The sequence below is a fragment of the Chrysoperla carnea genome (genome assembly GCF_905475395.1).
Source record: "Chrysoperla carnea chromosome X unlocalized genomic scaffold, inChrCarn1.1 SUPER_X_unloc_141, whole genome shotgun sequence".
In the NCBI taxonomy this organism is placed as follows: domain Eukaryota; kingdom Metazoa; phylum Arthropoda; class Insecta; order Neuroptera; family Chrysopidae; genus Chrysoperla; species Chrysoperla carnea.
Window position 1 is genome coordinate 16,304 of NW_025408091.1, and position 10,079 is coordinate 26,382.

Here is a 10,079-nt window from a genome sequence, read left to right on the forward strand (position 1 = left end):
TAGGCCTTAATACAGGCCACAAATTAATATTTGATAAGAGTAAATTATTTTTTGTATAAATATTTTATAAAATAATAGTTAAGAAACATTTGCCACAGTCAGTACCACGGATGGGTGGCCACTTGAGAATACTGTGTGCGGTTGCATTTTTATTTAAAATATATGGTATAATAAATAAGTATATATTTAAATTGATTACTTCATTGAAAATTTTAATAATATACTTTAATATTAATGATATTTATGAAAAATATATATTTGTAAAAATTTTCATTTATTACTGGCAACAGCCATACCACGTTGAAAACACCGGTTCTCGTCCGATCACCGAAGTTAAGCAACATTGGGCACAGTCAGTACTTGGATGGGTGACCGCTTGGGAACACTGTGTGCGGTTGCCTTTTTATATTAAAAATATAAATTATTTTTCTTCTTTTCTTTTTTTTTACACACCATATATAAATATATGTTATTTAGAAATGTAAACCTTTTATATTATTCGTCAACAAATAAATATTATTTTTTGTATAAAATTTTATTGCATTTATAACTCATATCATGGTTACTTTAAAGCGAGAAGTTTTTTTAATATTTCAAATGAATATAAAATAATATAAATTTTATGAAATTTATTTATTTTTAGAAATAGCAATCGCTTATAATTATAACAAAATTTTAATAATGTTTAATTTTATTTCAATAATTTATATATATATATATATATATATTTTTTAATAAAAATAATATACTCTTATTTAATAATATATGTTGGTCCTATATATAGGACCGAAAATATTTCTTATTTGTTTTTTTTTTTTTTAAATTGTCATTTAAAACGCTTATGCACGTTCTCCACGAATACGTCTTGCCAATTGTATATCCTTAGGCATAATTGTAACACGCTTTGCATGAATTGCGCATAAATTGGTATCTTCAAATAAACCTACTAAATAGGCTTCACTAGCTTCTTGTAATGCCATAACAGCTGAACTTTGGAAACGTAAATCGGTTTTAAAATCTTGTGCAATTTCACGTACTAAACGTTGGAATGGTAATTTACGAATTAACAATTCAGTACTTTTTTGATAACGACGAATTTCTCGTAAAGCTACTGTACCAGGACGATATCTGTGTGGTTTTTTTACTCCACCAGTTGCTGGTGCACTTTTACGTGCAGCTTTCGTTGCTAATTGTTTTCTTGGTGCTTTACCACCAGTTGATTTACGTGCAGTTTGCTTGGTTCTAGCCATTTTCAAATAATAATGTTTTTACAAAAAAACACACAATTTTAAAAATTATATTCGACAATTTGATACTACAAAGTCAAATGTTTAAATGCGAAATAAATGTGTTGTATTTATATTTATATGAAATTTCAAAATTTTTGTTGTCATATCCTATTGGATAGCTATCAGAGTATGGACTAATCAAATTGTATAGGCGTGGCTTAAAAAATCTTTAATGCTTTATATAAAAAGGCACAATTGTACCGGCGCTCACATACATTACAATACTTGTGAGGTTAACACACGTGTTATCCGTTCGTTAAAATATTGTAAATAATTTTTTATTAAAATGACTGGCAGAGGAAAAGGTGGAAAGGGTCTTGGAAAAGGGGGTGCAAAACGTCATAGAAAAGTTTTGCGTGATAATATCCAAGGTATTACAAAACCTGCAATTCGTCGTTTAGCACGACGAGGTGGAGTAAAACGTATCTCTGGTTTAATTTATGAAGAAACACGTGGTGTACTTAAAGTATTCCTTGAAAATGTTATTCGGGATGCTGTTACATATACTGAACACGCAAAACGTAAAACAGTTACAGCTATGGATGTTGTATATGCATTAAAACGACAAGGTCGTACTTTGTATGGTTTTGGAGGTTAAGAAAATATAATAATTTACTTAAAATATTTAGTAAATTTATTAAAGAATATTTAATACATCCGATAAATTTAAACAGGCTTTCCTTTTTGGGAAGCCACTAATTTTATTTATATAAGAGTAAATAAATTTGTTAATAAATATAACATATTATATAATTTGTTTACAACAAATTATTTTGTTTATAACATACATTACCAAATATTTTTATTTATTTTTTTTTTTTTTATTGTAATATATCTGCAATAATAAATTATAATTTGTATATTATCTATTTTATTTTACAATAACTTATTGAATTTTTGAAAAAATTTTATTATAAATTAATATACTATTATATTTTTTATATATACAAGTTAAGAGTAACAAGTATCGATAGGAGATTATCGAATTTATAACTAATAAAACATTTCGCCTTAATCAAAGAAAATAAAGATTTTGCTATACCATTTTTTATACTTTCAATAAATAATTTATTATTAAATTTTTATTATTTCATTTATTTTTTAAAATTATTAAAAATATTTTTCTAATAATTATAAGCGTACATAAACAAGTAGTAAATGTAAAATGAAAATAATAAAGGTAATGTAATGCATTTGCATTACACTGATTTACGATATATATTCCGCGATATCCTTTATTATATTTAAAATTAATAATATTGATATACTAATAATAGATATATTCAAGCTATTAATATATAAAATTTTATATTAAATATGATATTAATAATTGTTTATTTTATTTTTTTGTATATATAAAAATAATTTACTCTTATTTAAAAAATTTGATGGCTCTCTTAAAAAGAGAGCCGTTTTTATATGTTGATGTATTTTTATGTTATCAATTAAATAATATTTTCGATTTATTTATTTTGAACTTGTATATTTTGTAACAGCTTTAGTACCTTCACTAACAGCGTGCTTTGCCAATTCACCAGGTAATAATAATCGAACTGCGGTTTGAATTTCCCGACTTGTGATTGTTGAACGTTTATTATAATGTGCTAAACGTGATGCTTCAGCAGCAATACGTTCAAAAATATCATTAACAAAACTGTTCATGATACTCATAGCTTTACTAGAGATACCAGTATCAGGATGCACTTGTTTTAATACTTTGTAAATGTAAATTGCATATGATTCCTTGCGCTTCCTCTTCTTTTTCTTATCACTCTTTGATATATTTTTTTGAGCTTTGCCAGCTTTTTTTGCTGCTTTTCCACTTGTTTTTGGTGGCATTGTTACAAACAATTAATATACACAGATAGTTACAGAACACCAGTCAGTATATGTATGAGCGTGTCGTGTATACAACTAGCGTATTATATACGCGAAGATGGATATAACAATAAAAATGAATACTACTCTCTGATTGGCTAAAAATAATACTATAAGGTGATTGGTTTATTTTTAAAGTTTTATATTTTATAAATATTATAAATTAAAATACCCAAATAACATTTTAAACATTTATGTTACAATCCCCGTAACGTACACATCTGTGTGATTATATTTACAAAAAAAAATATTAATTAAATAAATTTATTCGCTATGTCTGGACGAGGTAAAGGTGGTAAAGTAAAGGGAAAGGCAAAGTCAAGATCAAGCCGAGCAGGATTACAATTTCCTGTTGGAAGAATTCACAGATTATTACGAAAAGGAAATTATGCTGAACGAGTAGGTGCTGGTGCCCCAGTATATTTGGCTGCTGTTATGGAATATTTGGCTGCAGAAGTTCTCGAGTTAGCTGGTAATGCTGCCCGTGATAACAAAAAAACACGTATCATTCCACGTCATTTACAATTGGCAATTCGTAATGATGAAGAATTAAATAAATTATTATCTGGTGTAACAATTGCTCAAGGTGGTGTATTACCAAACATTCAAGCAGTGTTATTACCAAAGAAAACTGAAAAGAAAGCATAAATTAAAAACATTGCATTAATTTTTATAATAATAATACATCGATCATAGGCCTTTTAATAAAAGGCCACAAATTTATTTAAAATAAGAGTAAAAATTATTTTTATAAATAATATATTATAATATTTTTTTAAAGAATCAATTTAAATAATTATAAATTAATGATTCTTTTTTTTTTTTTCTTTTTTTATATGTTATTATGGAAATAATTCATCATATTATGATGACATTTAGGTAACATATTATAAGAATATTCATAAAATATTATCAAAATAATATTGTATTATGATGATATTTAGACAAAATATTATAAGAATATACACAAAATATTATCAAAATAATATCATTAGATAACAAAACTGTTCATGATACTCATACCTTTACTAGAGATAAAAGTATCAGGATGCACTTGTATTAATACATATTATCACAACATCACAAAATATTTTTTAAAAGGAAAAATTTTTTTAAAATTATTATAAAATTTGATTGAATTAAATTTCAATTTATTTTTTTAATAATTAAAGAAAAAAAAAAAACAAAGCATATAAACTTTCTATTGAAAATGTTATTTTAAACTAGATGGCCAAGTGAACTTCGTTACACAAACAATATATGACGTATTCGTTATTTAAATAATCAGTATCCTTTGATATTATATCAATACGTTACTCTCTTCTTTTGATACATATTAATAAAATTTCAATTTATAAGATTTTATGTCAATTATATAAATAATATTATAAATTTTCTAAATACATAAGTTAAGTAACAAAAAATTTGAATAACAAGATAAATTTATATATTATGTTTTAATACTCGATACTATAATATATCGCATCCGTTACCAATTATTCGGTATCCTTTGATTTATACACAGAATGAACTAAAAATATATATCAAATTTATTTTATTTATTTATATATTTAATATTATTATTATTATTTTATATTACAAAGTTTCTTAACGAAGCTTACAATGATTTCTCATATCGTACTTAACAAAATTATTTAGATCATATAAAATTTAAATTGTTAAAAAATTTGTATATTTATTATTATTATTATTTATTTTTATTAAAATTACATAACATAAAATTAATAATATTTTAATAATTATATAAATTAATTCTTATTTAAAATAATCTTATATTAATCTCAACAAATACTCTAATAATATATTTTGTCATAAATTTTTTTATATTTAAAATAAATATTATAATATATAAATACTTATATCAGTATAAAATTTCTTTATATAATTATGAAAAAATTAATTTAATAGTTAATTATTGATATTAATGCATAAATAAAAGTATTTTCTAATGAAATATATTTTGTCAATGTTCGATTAACACATTTCATAATAATACGTTTTCATTATTGACAAAAAAAGTTTTTCTAAAAATGAAATCTTATACTATAATATATATATTTATATATTAAATTTTTTAATTATTTATATACTAATAATTTATAATAAATCGATATTAAATAAAAAATAAAAATATATACTTTTTAAGTTTACCTTAAAAATATTATTGTTTTGTATGATTGAAATAATTAATATTAAACTATGTTTATTAATAATTGTTAATAAAAAAATTAAATATATTTTAATTTATAAAATAAATATTATTATTAAATTTATAATTTATTATTTTATATATTATAGAAATTGAAAAAATAAATCATGTTTACTACGACAGTAAATTAGAAATACTATTTAATTTTTATGTGTTTTCTACATGGTACTTTGACTTACATAGGGACTTATATTATTGTGAATAATGATATAATTGAAAACCTTTATTTTTTATTTGATAGAATTATTATATTTTATCATTTAAATATTTATAATAAATACATTATTTTTATAAAGTAAAAAAATATGGCCGAAGAAAATTCTACAGCTGTTGCAGCAACTGCGGTTACTGCTGCTTCTACAACACCAACAAAAAAAGCAACAGCTTCTGGTGCTAAACGTACAAAACAACATTCAAAACCAACACATCCACGTACATCAGAAATGGTTGTTAACGCAATTAAAAATTTAAAAGAACGTGGTGGTTCATCATTACAAGCAATTAAAAAATATTTAGCTGCAAATTATAAAGTGGATTCTGATAAAATTTCACCATTTATTAAAAAATATTTAAAAGCTGCTGTAACTGAGGGAGCCTTGGTACAAACTAAAGGTAAAGGTGCATCTGGTTCATTCAAATTGGCTGCTTCCGCTTCATCTAATTCTTCAGCTAAATCAAAAGTATCCAAAAAAGAAAGTGGAGCAAAAGGTTCAGCAAAGAGTGCTAAAAGTAAACGGGCACCAAAAGAAAAGAAAGCCACAACTACATCATTGGCAGCCAAAAAGCCTAAAGCAAAAAAAGCGACTCCATCATCATCAACTGCTGCTAAAAAAGTTACTGCAAAATCATCAGCGGCATCAAAAAAAGCACCAGTTAAAGCAAAACCAGCAAAAAGTACAAAATCCGCTGCCAAAAGTAGCCCTGCTCGTAAACCGAAAGCACCAAAAGCTAAGAAAGCTTCTGTTGCCAAATCATCTCCTACAAAAATTAAAAAAGCAGCACCAAAAAAGAAATGATCTGTTACTTTAATAATATATTGAAATATTTCATTATTTTTGCTAAAAAATGAAAATAACATAGGCCTTAATACAGGCCACAAATTAATATTTGATAAGAGTAAATTATTTTTTGTATAAATATTTTATAAAATAATAGTTAAGAAACATTTGCCACAGTCAGTACCACGGATGGGTGGCCACTTGAGAATACTGTGTGCGGTTGCATTTTTATTTAAAATATATGGTATAATAAATAAGTATATATTTAAATTGATTACTTCATTGAAAATTTTAATAATATACTTTAATATTAATGATATTTATGAAAAATATATATTTGTAAAAATTTTCATTTATTACTGGCAACAGCCATACCACGTTGAAAACACCGGTTCTCGTCCGATCACCGAAGTTAAGCAACATTGGGCACAGTCAGTACTTGGATGGGTGACCGCTTGGGAACACTGTGTGCGGTTGCCTTTTTATATTAAAAATATAAATTATTTTTCTTCTTTTCTTTTTTTTTACACACCATATATAAATATATGTTATTTAGAAATGTAAACCTTTTATATTATTCGTCAACAAATAAATATTATTTTTTGTATAAAATTTTATTGCATTTATAACTCATATCATGGTTACTTTAAAGCGAGAAGTTTTTTTAATATTTCAAATGAATATAAAATAATATAAATTTTATGAAATTTATTTATTTTTAGAAATAGCAATCGCTTATAATTATAACAAAATTTTAATAATGTTTAATTTTATTTAAATAATATATATATATATATATATATATATATTTTTTAATAAAAATAATATACTCTTATTTAATAATATATGTTGGTCCTATATATAGGACCGAAAATATTTCTTATTTGTTTTTTTTTTTTTTAAATTGTCATTTAAAACGCTTATGCACGTTCTCCACGAATACGTCTTGCCAATTGTATATCCTTAGGCATAATTGTAACACGCTTTGCATGAATTGCGCATAAATTGGTATCTTCAAATAAACCTACTAAATAGGCTTCACTAGCTTCTTGTAATGCCATAACAGCTGAACTTTGGAAACGTAAATCGGTTTTAAAATCTTGTGCAATTTCACGTACTAAACGTTGGAATGGTAATTTACGAATTAACAATTCAGTACTTTTTTGATAACGACGAATTTCTCGTAAAGCTACTGTACCAGGACGATATCTGTGTGGTTTTTTTACTCCACCAGTTGCTGGTGCACTTTTACGTGCAGCTTTCGTTGCTAATTGTTTTCTTGGTGCTTTACCACCAGTTGATTTACGTGCAGTTTGCTTGGTTCTAGCCATTTTCAAATAATAATGTTTTTACAAAAAAACACACAATTTTAAAAATTATATTCGACAATTTGATACTACAAAGTCAAATGTTTAAATGCGAAATAAATGTGTTGTATTTATATTTATATGAAATTTCAAAATTTTTGTTGTCATATCCTATTGGATAGCTATCAGAGTATGGACTAATCAAATTGTATAGGCGTGGCTTAAAAAATCTTTAATGCTTTATATAAAAAGGCACAATTGTACCGGCGCTCACATACATTACAATACTTGTGAGGTTAACACACGTGTTATCCGTTCGTTAAAATATTGTAAATAATTTTTTATTAAAATGACTGGCAGAGGAAAAGGTGGAAAGGGTCTTGGAAAAGGGGGTGCAAAACGTCATAGAAAAGTTTTGCGTGATAATATCCAAGGTATTACAAAACCTGCAATTCGTCGTTTAGCACGACGAGGTGGAGTAAAACGTATCTCTGGTTTAATTTATGAAGAAACACGTGGTGTACTTAAAGTATTCCTTGAAAATGTTATTCGGGATGCTGTTACATATACTGAACACGCAAAACGTAAAACAGTTACAGCTATGGATGTTGTATATGCATTAAAACGACAAGGTCGTACTTTGTATGGTTTTGGAGGTTAAGAAAATATAATAATTTACTTAAAATATTTAGTAAATTTATTAAAGAATATTTAATACATCCGATAAATTTAAACAGGCTTTCCTTTTTGGGAAGCCACTAATTTTATTTATATAAGAGTAAATAAATTTGTTAATAAATATAACATATTATATAATTTGTTTACAACAAATTATTTTGTTTATAACATACATTACCAAATATTTTTATTTATTTTTTTTTTTTTTTATTGTAATATATCTGCAATAATAAATTATAATTTGTATATTATCTATTTTATTTTACAATAACTTATTGAATTTTTGAAAAAATTTTATTATAAATTAATATACTATTATATTTTTTATATATACAAGTTAAGAGTAACAAGTATCGATAGGAGATTATCGAATTTATAACTAATAAAACATTTCGCCTTAATCAAAGAAAATAAAGATTTTGCTATACCATTTTTTATACTTTCAATAAATAATTTATTATTAAATTTTTATTATTTCATTTATTTTTTAAAATTATTAAAAATATTTTTCTAATAATTATAAGCGTACATAAACAAGTAGTAAATGTAAAATGAAAATAATAAAGGTAATGTAATGCATTTGCATTACACTGATTTACGATATATATTCCGCGATATCCTTTATTATATTTAAAATTAATAATATTGATATACTAATAATAGATATATTCAAGCTATTAATATATAAAATTTTATATTAAATATGATATTAATAATTGTTTATTTTATTTTTTTGTATATATAAAAATAATTTACTCTTATTTAAAAAATTTGATGGCTCTCTTAAAAAGAGAGCCGTTTTTATATGTTGATGTATTTTTATGTTATCAATTAAATAATATTTTCGATTTATTTATTTTGAACTTGTATATTTTGTAACAGCTTTAGTACCTTCACTAACAGCGTGCTTTGCCAATTCACCAGGTAATAATAATCGAACTGCGGTTTGAATTTCCCGACTTGTGATTGTTGAACGTTTATTATAATGTGCTAAACGTGATGCTTCAGCAGCAATACGTTCAAAAATATCATTAACAAAACTGTTCATGATACTCATAGCTTTACTAGAGATACCAGTATCAGGATGCACTTGTTTTAATACTTTGTAAATGTAAATTGCATATGATTCCTTGCGCTTCCTCTTCTTTTTCTTATCACTCTTTGATATATTTTTTTGAGCTTTGCCAGCTTTTTTTGCTGCTTTTCCACTTGTTTTTGGTGGCATTGTTACAAACAATTAATATACACAGATAGTTACAGAACACCAGTCAGTATATGTATGAGCGTGTCGTGTATACAACTAGCGTATTATATACGCGAAGATGGATATAACAATAAAAATGAATACTACTCTCTGATTGGCTAAAAATAATACTATAAGGTGATTGGTTTATTTTTAAAGTTTTATATTTTATAAATATTATAAATTAAAATACCCAAATAACATTTTAAACATTTATGTTACAATCCCCGTAACGTACACATCTGTGTGATTATATTTACAAAAAAAAATATTAATTAAATAAATTTATTCGCTATGTCTGGACGAGGTAAAGGTGGTAAAGTAAAGGGAAAGGCAAAGTCAAGATCAAGCCGAGCAGGATTACAATTTCCTGTTGGAAGAATTCACAGATTATTACGAAAAGGAAATTATGCTGAACGAGTAGGTGCTGGTGCCCCAGTATATTTGGCTGCTGTT

At 24.9% G+C, this 10,079-nt stretch overlaps 2 non-coding genes across 2 annotated transcripts; both read left to right on the forward strand.

Moving 5' to 3' along the window:
- The first annotated feature begins 282 nt into the window (after positions 1-282).
- LOC123303821 lies at positions 283-401 on the forward strand. The gene has a single exon (XR_006535904.1). It is a non-coding gene; the product is annotated as a 5S ribosomal RNA (ribosomal RNA).
- Positions 402-6,756: 6,355 nt separating this feature from the next.
- Positions 6,757-6,875, forward strand: LOC123303822. Its single transcript, XR_006535905.1, has one exon. It is a non-coding gene; the product is annotated as a 5S ribosomal RNA (ribosomal RNA).
- Positions 6,876-10,079: the final 3,204 nt, after the last annotated feature.